This window comes from Halichoeres trimaculatus, unplaced genomic scaffold, assembly GCF_033239565.1.
Source record: "Halichoeres trimaculatus isolate MK-OKI-2021-1 unplaced genomic scaffold, fHalTri1.1 fHalTri1_scaffold_10, whole genome shotgun sequence".
Taxonomy (NCBI): Eukaryota; Metazoa; Chordata; class Actinopteri; order Labriformes; family Labridae; genus Halichoeres; species Halichoeres trimaculatus.
In genome coordinates this window covers 34,941,892-34,952,851 of record NW_027437187.1, presented here as the reverse complement: position 1 = coordinate 34,952,851, position 10,960 = coordinate 34,941,892, and positions in this window count along the sequence as shown.

Sequence of the window (10,960 nt, the reverse complement as noted above, 5' to 3'; positions counted from 1 at the left end):
AGTAAAACTGTGCATGTGTGTGCTAGTCACTTCACGGCCGACTGCTTTTCCAACTTTGGACAGTCCAACAGAGGGCTAGCGAACAGACTGGTCCTGAATCCAGGCGCATTACCAACCATCCACCAACAAACCTGGGACCCTGGAAATGTGAGTATTTTAAATGCTGTGTGCTGTGGAGCAGATGGAAGAGCTTTTCCTCAGTGTCCCCCCTGTCTCTGTGTTAGCTTCAGGATGCTAACTTTAGCTGCAGTTAGCCTGTTGTTTTAGCCTGTAATGTTACGGTAAACGAGCTTCTCTGTTTTCTAAACATTGTGCACTTGGAGCTTGTGGCGCCGCTCTCAGTGACGCCGAAGAGCGGGGCGGTATCAGCGGTGGCTCATTTACATATAAAGGCCACGCCCACTAAATCAGAGCGTTCTGAACAGAGGGGCTATGAGAGCCTGGAAACAATGCTGCTGTGCTTGATTTATTGGCTTTTTGGCCCAAAACATTTTACTACCATTTCATGAAGACATCAATGATCCAGATTAAACTGCAGAAAAGGGGCAGAATATGGGACCTTTAAAAACAGGAGTGTTGGCAAACTTTTACTGATTTCTGCGGCTAGATAAAGGAATAATCTGCCTGCTGAGTCTAAACTACATGAGGTGATTCTTACAGTTTTCAGTTTCTTTAAGCAGACACTGTTGTCCAAAGCAACGTACAACGCAAGCAAGAATTTAGACAGAGGGAAAACCTAGTTAGTGCTGCCATTAAGTGCAATTTTTTTCAGTGGATAAAGACCTGAGTTTTAACTGACAACATGGATTCTCTTGTTTTATTTATTTATTTATTTATTTATTTATTTATTTATTTTCATTAATAATAATAATTATTATTATTATTATTATTATTATTATTATTATTATTATTATTATTATTATTATTATTATTGAAAATAATAATAATAAAGTTTAATTGCTGCAAGGAGATTTGGCTTGTTATTTAAAAAAATATTATTTGTTCATAAACAAAATTAGCAACAACAACAAAAAATCCTTAAATCTGTTTAAGTAAAACTAAAAAGTCCTTAAAATTAAAATTAAGTCATTGGAGATGCCATGAGGAGGATCTGTTTTAATTAGACTGCAGCGCCACCCTTTGGCCTGGAGTCTCATGCACAGTTGTGAAGATGTTTTTTGCTTATTTTAGAAATGAATGGACATCAGATCTTGTTTTTGAAACTACTTTTTTTTTGTTTAAGACAACATGCCACCAGATACAATGTGACCAGACAAGGTATTTATCGTCTGTTACGTTGTGCTGTTGTTTGAAAGCTGACTTGACTTGACTTGACTGTTTATCTTTCTTCTGCTCTTCTGTCCTTTTTCTGTCTGACAGTTAGGCTCCAGTGTCCACCATCACTACAAAATTAATCACAGAAATCAGCAGAGAAAAACACAGATCTCTCTTTTTACTGCTAAACTTCATCAGCCAGCGTGGTGTTGTCATAGAGGCTTCAAATCATTTCAGTCCTGCTTGACCCGATCAGGAAGCTGAGAAGTAGCATTTAGGTAAAGGACTGGACTTTTGTGACTACTTGAATAGTGGATGTGTGTTTTAAGACCTGATGCAAGCTACTTCTATTACATAACAGCTCCACCTTAAGGATGATTTGTGTCACTGCACATATTCTAGTCTTGAAGTTGTTGGAACCAACAACTAAGAGACTCTAAGGGTGAAAAAGGATGAATACAAATTAATTACAGCGGACACCTCCAGGACACAAAAGCCCGCAGCCTGGACCCAACCTCCTCCCTCCAAGTTTGTTTATACAGCACATTTCCACAAAAAGGCAATTCAAAGTCTTCACATAGAAATACAAATAATCACTGAAAGGTTCCAGTTTTCCACCAGAAGCAGAGCAAACAGGAGGATGAGAGGACACAGAGACAGTGACGCCTGCCTCTCATCTCTTCTTCTTTTATACTAAGTAAAAACCTGAAAGCAGCTCAGTGGACGCCTGGAATAAAACAGAAACAGCTCCGTCTCGTTCAGGTATTTTTGGAGACTGCTTCAGATCTCTGAGCTGGAATTCCTGAGTTTGATCCTGTTCCCTCCTTTGTTTGTATTTTCTCCTGGTTTATTTGCTCATCTGACGCCGTCCACAGGTCAGGTGGATTTTTGACTCTGAAGCAATAAATGTTGAGATCAGCGTCTGGAAATCAGAGCTGGGGAGAAAAGAGTGCTTGAGAGAGATCATTTCATCAAACTAAGAGTCTAAAACTAGAAACAAAACAAAAGCACAACTTCTGAAGAAAAACAGAGAAAACAAATTAACATCTTTTTTTAGCCTTTACTTTTTTCATACATCATCGTTTCTACTTTTTGAAGTTGTAAAAATACAGAGAACTGGTATTTCCTCAATTTCAGACACTTAGCTCAGCTTTATCAATGCAACAGCTCCCTCTAGTGGCTGCTGTGAAGAGATGCATAAAACACCAAAATGTCAAACACAATGGACAGCAGAAAATTATATTTATGTGTTGTCTTTGTGTATTTTTAGATACTGCTTCTTATCCTCTGTGTTTGCAGGTGTCCCATGTGCGTCAGGACTCAAACTTGAGGCGTTTCCTGTCACTCAGCAGAAACACTAACAGTCAGATTAAATCAGTTTGATGTGATGATGATAACACCGAAGCTGTCTCACTTTCATTATTAATATTTACTGTTATTATCAGCGTGTCAGAAAGGATCTGGTTTCACCACATCACACAGAGCCTCTAATCCCTCTTTCTGCCTCAGGATCCAGGAAGTTGTCATTCATCCGTTCACCACATCCTGTTTATACCACTTTAGATAATTACGCCTGAGCAAACGTAACCTTCACAGACTTCAGATCAAATAATACACCGCTCCAAAGCTCCTAATTCTGTACTATTAGAGTTATTATTATTATTATCAAGAGCAATTTCACCATTGGGAACATTTAAACTCTGGTGCACTGTATCACATTTCAACGGCTACGTGTAATTATCAAAACACGTGAAGGAGGAGGATATGTGAAGACCTGGGAAGAAAACCTCAAGATGTCAGCAGCAAAACTGGGTTTGGGTCATGGCTTTGTCTTCACCATGACCAGGGGTCTTCAACCTGCGGCTCTTAGACTCCTTTGTAGTGGCTCCTTGTAGCTTTAAAAAATATCATACAAATAAAGAATAGTTATTTTTCTTCCAGAGGGTATTGGTGATTAAAGACACTGACACTAAATAAAATCCTGCGTTAACATTTAGTTGAACTAAATCTTCATCCCATCTGTCAATAAAGCCTGCCACCGCTCTACTTCACCTCCTACAACATCAACAGCCCACCAACTTTCCATGCACCTGTGGCTAACCTCAAGTTTTACAGCCCTGGGAAGATAACTGCATCTACAAAAAGACTAATCTGGAAGAAAATACAGATTTTAATTCTGCGTGGATTCATTTAACTGACAACGTGCTGGCTCATCATACATGCTTAATATGTGGCAAGACATTACGAACGACAAAAAAATGACGAGTTGAGCTATATAATCAAAAGATAAAGTCAGTATTTTTTTTTATTTTTTTTTTGAAAAAAAAAAGTTCTAAAATGTCAAACTTTTTTTTTTTGTAATTCCATTTTTTAATAAACATTTTTAAAGAGTTTTATGATTTCAACAGTTAGATTTTTTTTTAAATTTCAATTTTTTAAATATTTCTGTCATTTTTTTTTTTTTGGAACGATCAAGCATTTTTTGAGATTTTTGTAATTCCATTTTTTATTTTTAAATATCAAACATTTTTTAAGATCTTTATAATTTCAATATTGTTTGAAGTTTTTGAATTTTTAAATATTTTTGAAGATTTTTGGAAATTCAATTTTTTTGTGATTTCAAAAAATGTTTAAAGATTTCTGTAATTTCAATTTAATTTTTTTTAATATCAAACATTTTTGAAGTTTTTTGTATTTGTTTCTAAAATTTTTTGAAATATCAAACTTTTTTAAAATTACATTTTTGCAAATTTTTGAAACTTTTTTTTTTAAATGTTCAAATTTTTGCAAATTACTTGAATTTCTATTTTTGAGGGGAAAGTTCTGCAAATTTTTGAAATTTCAAAATATTAAAACTTAAAAAAAAATCTAAGGCATTAAGTGCACAATTTATACAAAGAAAAAACTTTTTTCACTTTGTAAAGAGTTTTATACCCTTTGTAGTCTTTATTGTGGACTTAAAGTGGATTTTGTGTCTTCTGAATGACTTCAATCTGGGTGAGCTGAGGTAAAATTGCAAAATTATTTGGAAAGTAAAGGTTGCAGACCCTTGGTCATGACAATGGACCAAAACATACCCGGCTTCTGGAGAAAAACTTGCTCCACAAAACCAAAGTGAGGAGGAGTGTAGAAGATTCCTCAGGTGATGTGTCAGAGACGTGTTACAAACTCCAATAAACCACTGCACGCTGTGACCAGCAACAAGGACACACAGCTAGCTGTTAGCACTGTTAGCATCGGGGGGGCACAGACCTCTGCCAGCGTTTGCATCTGGAGTCCTGATGAGGACACTGATCACCTGTCTGAACTCGACGTCTTCATTTACTCCAACATTTTGGCATAATTAGCTGAACTCTGGCCTGGAGCGCTCAGGTCGTTTAGGTACAGACATAAATCATCCTGAATGTTTTTATGAGACTGCTTCTCCGGCTCTGTTCAGGTGATTTATCAGAAGTTTCTTCTGTTCCCATCCTGTGGTAAAAGAGACAAAAGACAAAAGCTTGCTTCAAAGAAAGACGCAGACATGATGTTCGGTCTCCTCTCCGTGTGACTCAGCGTGCTCGTCACCTGGTGACATAAACATTTGGTCTTTTTTACCACCCGCAGGGCAGCAGCTGTTTCCTCTCTCAGACGGCTCACAGAGGAGAAAGAAGGTGAGTCTTAGTGATTGATTTGTAGCTGTCAAAATATATCACAGAGAGACTCTCCTCTTCTCTTAAGACGATGTTTGTGATGATACATTCACAACTTCATCGCTCACACCCTGTGAGCTTTCAGAAAGAGACTTTTAAGGCCTGACCTTTGACCCTGAAGTGTTTCCAGAGAGCTTTTTAGAGAACTAGTGTCAGAGTTTGGATTATGAACGTCATCACGAGGCCTGTTTCTGAGGTCAGATCTTTACACACTGTCCTCTGTGTTCAGCAGGATGTTTCCTTTATTTGTTTCAACAAACAGACCCATCAGGAGGCTGCTGATGCTCATGAACATATTTAGTTTCCTCCAGATGTTACACAGAATACAGACGTCACAGACAGAAGATCAAGCAGAGCTCTGAGCTCTGTCCTCCCTTTGTAACGAGCTGCCAAACACTCGTTGGTTTCACCTGTGTTGATTGTTCAGAAAACACAGGTGTGTGATTGGCTCACCAGGAAGGTGGCAGAGTGGGATAATCAGGATCTCAACGCCTGAAAGGAGACACATTCATGAGACAAGTCCTAAAGAAAAAAGAAAAGAAAAAAACAGATCCCAGAGTTGCTTGAAAATGTAGTCACAAAAAGTTTTATGTTAAGTTTCTTGGTATTTATTAAATGTTAATTTTCATGGGATATTTTTACTCTAACAAAATTATTCAGGTGTCATTTTTATCCTTTTCTATCTTAAATTATCCCTACTAGCCACAGGGGGCGTCAAAAATCCAGAAACCCTGAAGTTCCTTACTGCAGCTTTAATGTTCAATTATTATTTTTTTTTTTTTTTATATAACCTCACTGTTGACTCATTTTTGAAACAACAGTGAGATATAGCTAGTTATGTCTTTTTTTAAAGCCTTATTTGACTTAACCTGAGTCATATTCAGCTGAAATGAAAAAAAAAAAATCCCTTGACGAACTAAAAAGTCAAGTTTCTTTAGAGTAATTTCTCAATAAACAAAAACTAAACCGGGACATTTTTCTTATCCTATTGGATGATATTTTAGTTTTTGCTCTAAAATCATTTTTGTTCTTTAAAATCTTGAAGCAAGACATTTTTCTGGACTTGTCACATTAAAATGGCTCATTTTATGTTTAATTAGACAATTTTGACCAAAAACAGAAAAAAAATGGCACTTTCAAAGATTTTTATTTATTTATATATTTATTTATTTATTTATTTATTTATTTGTGTATTCATTTGTTTGTGTATTTATTATTTTTTATTTATCATTTTTTATTTATTTATATTTATCTATCTATTTTTATTCATTTGTTTGTGTATTTATTTAATTTTTATTTATTTATTTTAATTTATTTATCATTTTTTATTTATTTATCTATTTATTTATTTGTGTATTTATTTGTTTGTGTATTTATTTGTGTGTGTATATATTATTTTTAATTTATTAATTTTTATCTATTTTTATAAATTTGTTTGTGTATTTATTCAATTTTTATTTATTGATTTATTTAATTTTTTTGTCTATTTTTATCTTTTTATCCTTTCATTTATTTATTTATTTATTATTGTGTTTTTTTTTTCTCTTATTTTTTTTTTTTTTTTTTTAACAATGCATGGTATAACCCAGCTAAAATATGTTGCAAAAACAGGAATCAGAGCTCTTTTTCCCCTGGGGAATAAAAAATCCATTCAGGTGCCATTTGATCAAGTAAAGGTTTGTATTTCTGTAAAGTTTCTTCTAAGACCAACTTTTTACTCAACTTCTAATGATTTTTTTTTTCTGTCATAGTAAGGTGTTTTGTTGATTTTTATATAAATATATTGACCTTAACTTTGAAATTTATTGACTGTTTCCTGTTAGGTCCAGTGTCCTGTCTTCTCTAAATAAAGACAGAAGAAGTCTGAAGTATAACTATGAGTGTTATAAGAAAGAAAATGAGCTGCTTTTCAGTCATGGAAGTGACGTTTGATTGAGTAAAGTTTCATATTTCAGGAAAGTTTCTTCTAGACCAACTTTCAGACATAAACACATGCTTAGATTTTGGATTTTGTGGAGTATTTACCTCTGAATCTATATAAATAAACTCTTTTCCTCTTCTGGGGAGGGAAAATCTGATGTCTAACTATTGAAGAAACGATCTGCAGACCTTTAACTCGATCAGCTGTTCACGCCATGACGTCAGTCCAGAGGAAGGCTGGCACCCCTCCATCACCTCCAGCTCAGCTGCTGCTCACCCCGCCTGGTACAGATGTTCCTGCTCACTGAGCACACCTGGTTCTCTGCTCTTTAAAGGAGCACGTCATGTTAACCACATCTCTGTGTTACTCTGTATCACTAAAAACTTCCCAGGAGGGAAACGGTGACATCTTTCCTTTTTGATCTCACTCCATTACCCAGAGAATAAACCTCTGTGGTGACTTCTCTCCTTTTGATTTCTGCTCTTTGTTGGAGCACTTCAGAGAGGCTGCACTCAGTCAATGAGTAAGATCCTCCCCCGGTTATAAAACTACTGAGTGAGTCTGTAAAATAAACTCTGTAATGTTCAGAGGGAGGTAGAAGACGTATATACATGGTGGAGAAAATGGACTCAGAGCGCAGAGTCCACGTCATGCTGGGATATTTCAGAGACACTTGAGGGAGTTTATTTTAGTCTGAGCTTTCAGAGATAAACAACCAGGACAGCAGAGTTTAAGAGCTCAGAGAGGCTTTCCCATAAACACTCAGAGACAGGAATGAGGCAACAGAGAAGACGGAAACGGACAATGTTTCATACTTAACGCACTAAAGGCTTTTATTTTGGAGAAATGAGGGCAGTAAGGCCTCAAAGCTGGATAAACTTCCCTAACATTGAGGAAACAGAGTGATTTCTTACACATTCAGAGGGATAAAACAGACTCTGCAGACAAAGAGCGGAGATATTTCAACATAAAACATTTCATGCTATAGCACGGAAATATTCCCAAAATGATTTGTCAGTCAATTTAAGTTCGTGACTCCTTGAATAAAGCTACAGTTTTTATTTATGTCACAATTCTGGCCTCCCTGCTAAACCTCAAAACAAATATCCCCCTCATTTAAAAAAAAAAACACTTTTATCACATATAATCCAGCAAATCTGCCGATAAGTGCAGCTAAAAGCATTCAAAACCTGTGCGTGGCAGGGGCGTCATTATGGGTGGTCCCAGAGGTCCCAGGCCCGTTGGCTTTTCAACATCACCACCCTAAACAATTTTTTTTTAATATAAATATAAAGCATTGTGAAATTTTGTCATGTCACATTTGTTTCTTTAGTATTAAATGCCCCGTCTTTGTAAAATGAGCCAAGTTTGGCAGGACAAAATTACTAAACAAGAATGATGACACATTCAGCCTCATGTTACACATGCGAGAGAAGAGAATAATTTTGAGAAAGACTGTACAGTTTTTCCTTTAATTTAGTGGTGATTGAGGTACCTGCTCTCACAGCGTATAATCCATACAAAAGAAAAAAGAAAAAAATGTTTAAGGTGCAAAAAGCAACCAAATTTGCTTTAGAACAAGAAATAGTCACATTAGTATTAGTGAACTTATTGTAAATGCCCAGCCAAAATTAGTTTGGGCCCCCAAAACCTGAAATCCTGGCTCCGTACCTGGTGCATGGCAGAGTTTTTACAACTGTACAATTTCACTAAGGCAAGGCAGGGAAAGTTTATTTATGTATGTTTATTTATTTTGGGCAGCAAGGCAGATCAAAGTGATTTACAGAGGTTGGGAGAAGAAAAATTAAAACAAAAAAAAAACATTAAGCCAAAAACGCAATAAAAACGAGAAAAAACTCAATAAAATTGCAAAAAAAAACAAAAAAAAACAGGAAGATTAAAACAGACACTTTTGTCCAACCCAATATACAACCTGAGCAGTTGGGGGTTATGGTGCCTTGCTCAAAGACACCTCAACAGTACTCAGGAAATTATGCTAACGCCTCAACATATCCAATCATGGTCTGTGCAAAGACTTGAAACAGCAACTTTTTGGTTACAACACTGCAAAAAAAAATCTTATCAAGCGTTTTTGTCTTATTTTGAGTAAAATTGTCTTTTTATACTCGATTTGAGGCACATTCAACTGATCAGTCTTGAAAAATGTCTTGTTCCAAATTATTAAAGACAAAGAATGGGGTCTGAATTGCTTTTAGTAAGGAAATGGAAAAAAATCTGCTAATGGAACAATAGAGTTTTGCTCAAAAATTTGCTTAAAACTGGAATAATGTCTTAGTACAAGCAACTTTTCTCTTGTTCCTTTGGCAGATTTTTATAACTTGTAACAGCAATTCAGACCTCATTTTAGTCTTTAAATAACTTGAAACAAGACATTTTTCTGGACTGGTCAGGTGAAAGTGAAATCTTATCAAGTGTTTTTGTCTTATTATCAGTTAAAAATGTCTCTTCGGACTTAATAGCCAGTTTTTTTCAGTTCAAAATCGAGGTCCCTGTGGACTGAGCTAACGTCACGAGGACGTGAAACCTGTGCCAGCCAATCAGAATGAGCCCCAATCATTCAGTTGTGATGCTTGAGAACCAAAATATCTGTTTCCTAGCGTCTAAACTTTGTCTTAGTGATGTTAAACTTCAGTTTTGAGTGGATGACGAGCCTAAACCACAGACTGTATAAAACATGGACGTAGCCTCTGCGATGTCACCCGTCTGTTCCTGAAACCGTGAAATGAAGCCAATCCACGGTCTCAGCCAAATTTGCTACGATGCCAGCTGTGAATTTTTCTTTGAACAGCTATAAGGCACCTTCCAGTCACGTGACCTGAGCTGTGCCTCTGATTGGGCATCAAACAATCCTAATAACTTCATGGTAGAGTGTGATAAGTCTGATTTTTGGCTGGGTGTCTACGTGACTTCCAGTCTACCTGCAGACTCAAGCAGATACTCGATAAACAGCGACTTTTAGCACTTCTTCACAGGCTTCATTTTTACTTACTGGATGTTGCCCCTTGGCCTAAACGTATGAAAATAAATGTGGACATGGCCTCCATTGCAAAACTGTTCATGATTATAGGTATCTGTCCAGCCCTCAACCTTAGATTGATGGCCCCAATCCCAGAGGGAAATGAACAGACTTTCGGCTGTTAATCACTGATACCTTTAGCTGAGAGTCACCAGTTAGCATGGTCGCTACTAACTCCAAAACACCAGTTTTGTAACTGTACAAACTTGATCGACGTTGACTCAGTTGTATAGTATCCTTTCTAAAAACTGACCATAGAACAACCAAACATTTTGATGCTGATAACAGGCTGAATTCAGTGTTTGAAGAATGCTAACTCGTCTGAATGAATGGAGCTAAACGCTGCTTCAGCGGTCATGATGACGTAGACTGATAATCCCTTTGAATTAAAAAGCAGTAAAGCAGCCAGAAAGATTGACATTTTAGGCTTAGTATCTATGTGATTCAGTGTTTCTACAGCCAGCCTCAAGTGGACACTTGAGGAACTGCAGTTTCTCCACTTCAGTGTGGCTGTCATATTGTCAGACTGGGGGTTGCTGCTTGGCAGGAACTTTCCAGAACAGTCAGAGATTGACTTATTTGGCTGAAGTGACTGTGGAAATAAGGAAAACAAGTGTCAGTATTAGTTGGAAAGGTGGTGGTGGAGCAGTCACCAGCAGCAGGTGGTTGGTGACCAGAGCTGGTCTAAGCCTGGTCTGATCTACTATCTTTATAAAAATGGAAAGTTTTACACCCTATTTATTATAATTCCCAAGAAGAGGAACCTTAAAATGAAATCTCCTGATCTTTCTGGAAGATGTAACACAAATAGGCCTGATTTCAGGGAGCGTGATGATCTGGAGGCTCTATAAACTTTTCAAAGAGTGATGGCGTCTGACCTTTAAGAGCTTTAACTTTATTTAATGTGTGTCTCAGATGATTAACCGCGCTGTGCTCCTATAAAACATCCCATCTCTTCTGGCCTCCACATGTTTCCTCTCCTGCAGCTTCTTCTTTATTACTTTCTCCTCCGATGGCCTGCGATGAGTCTGGATA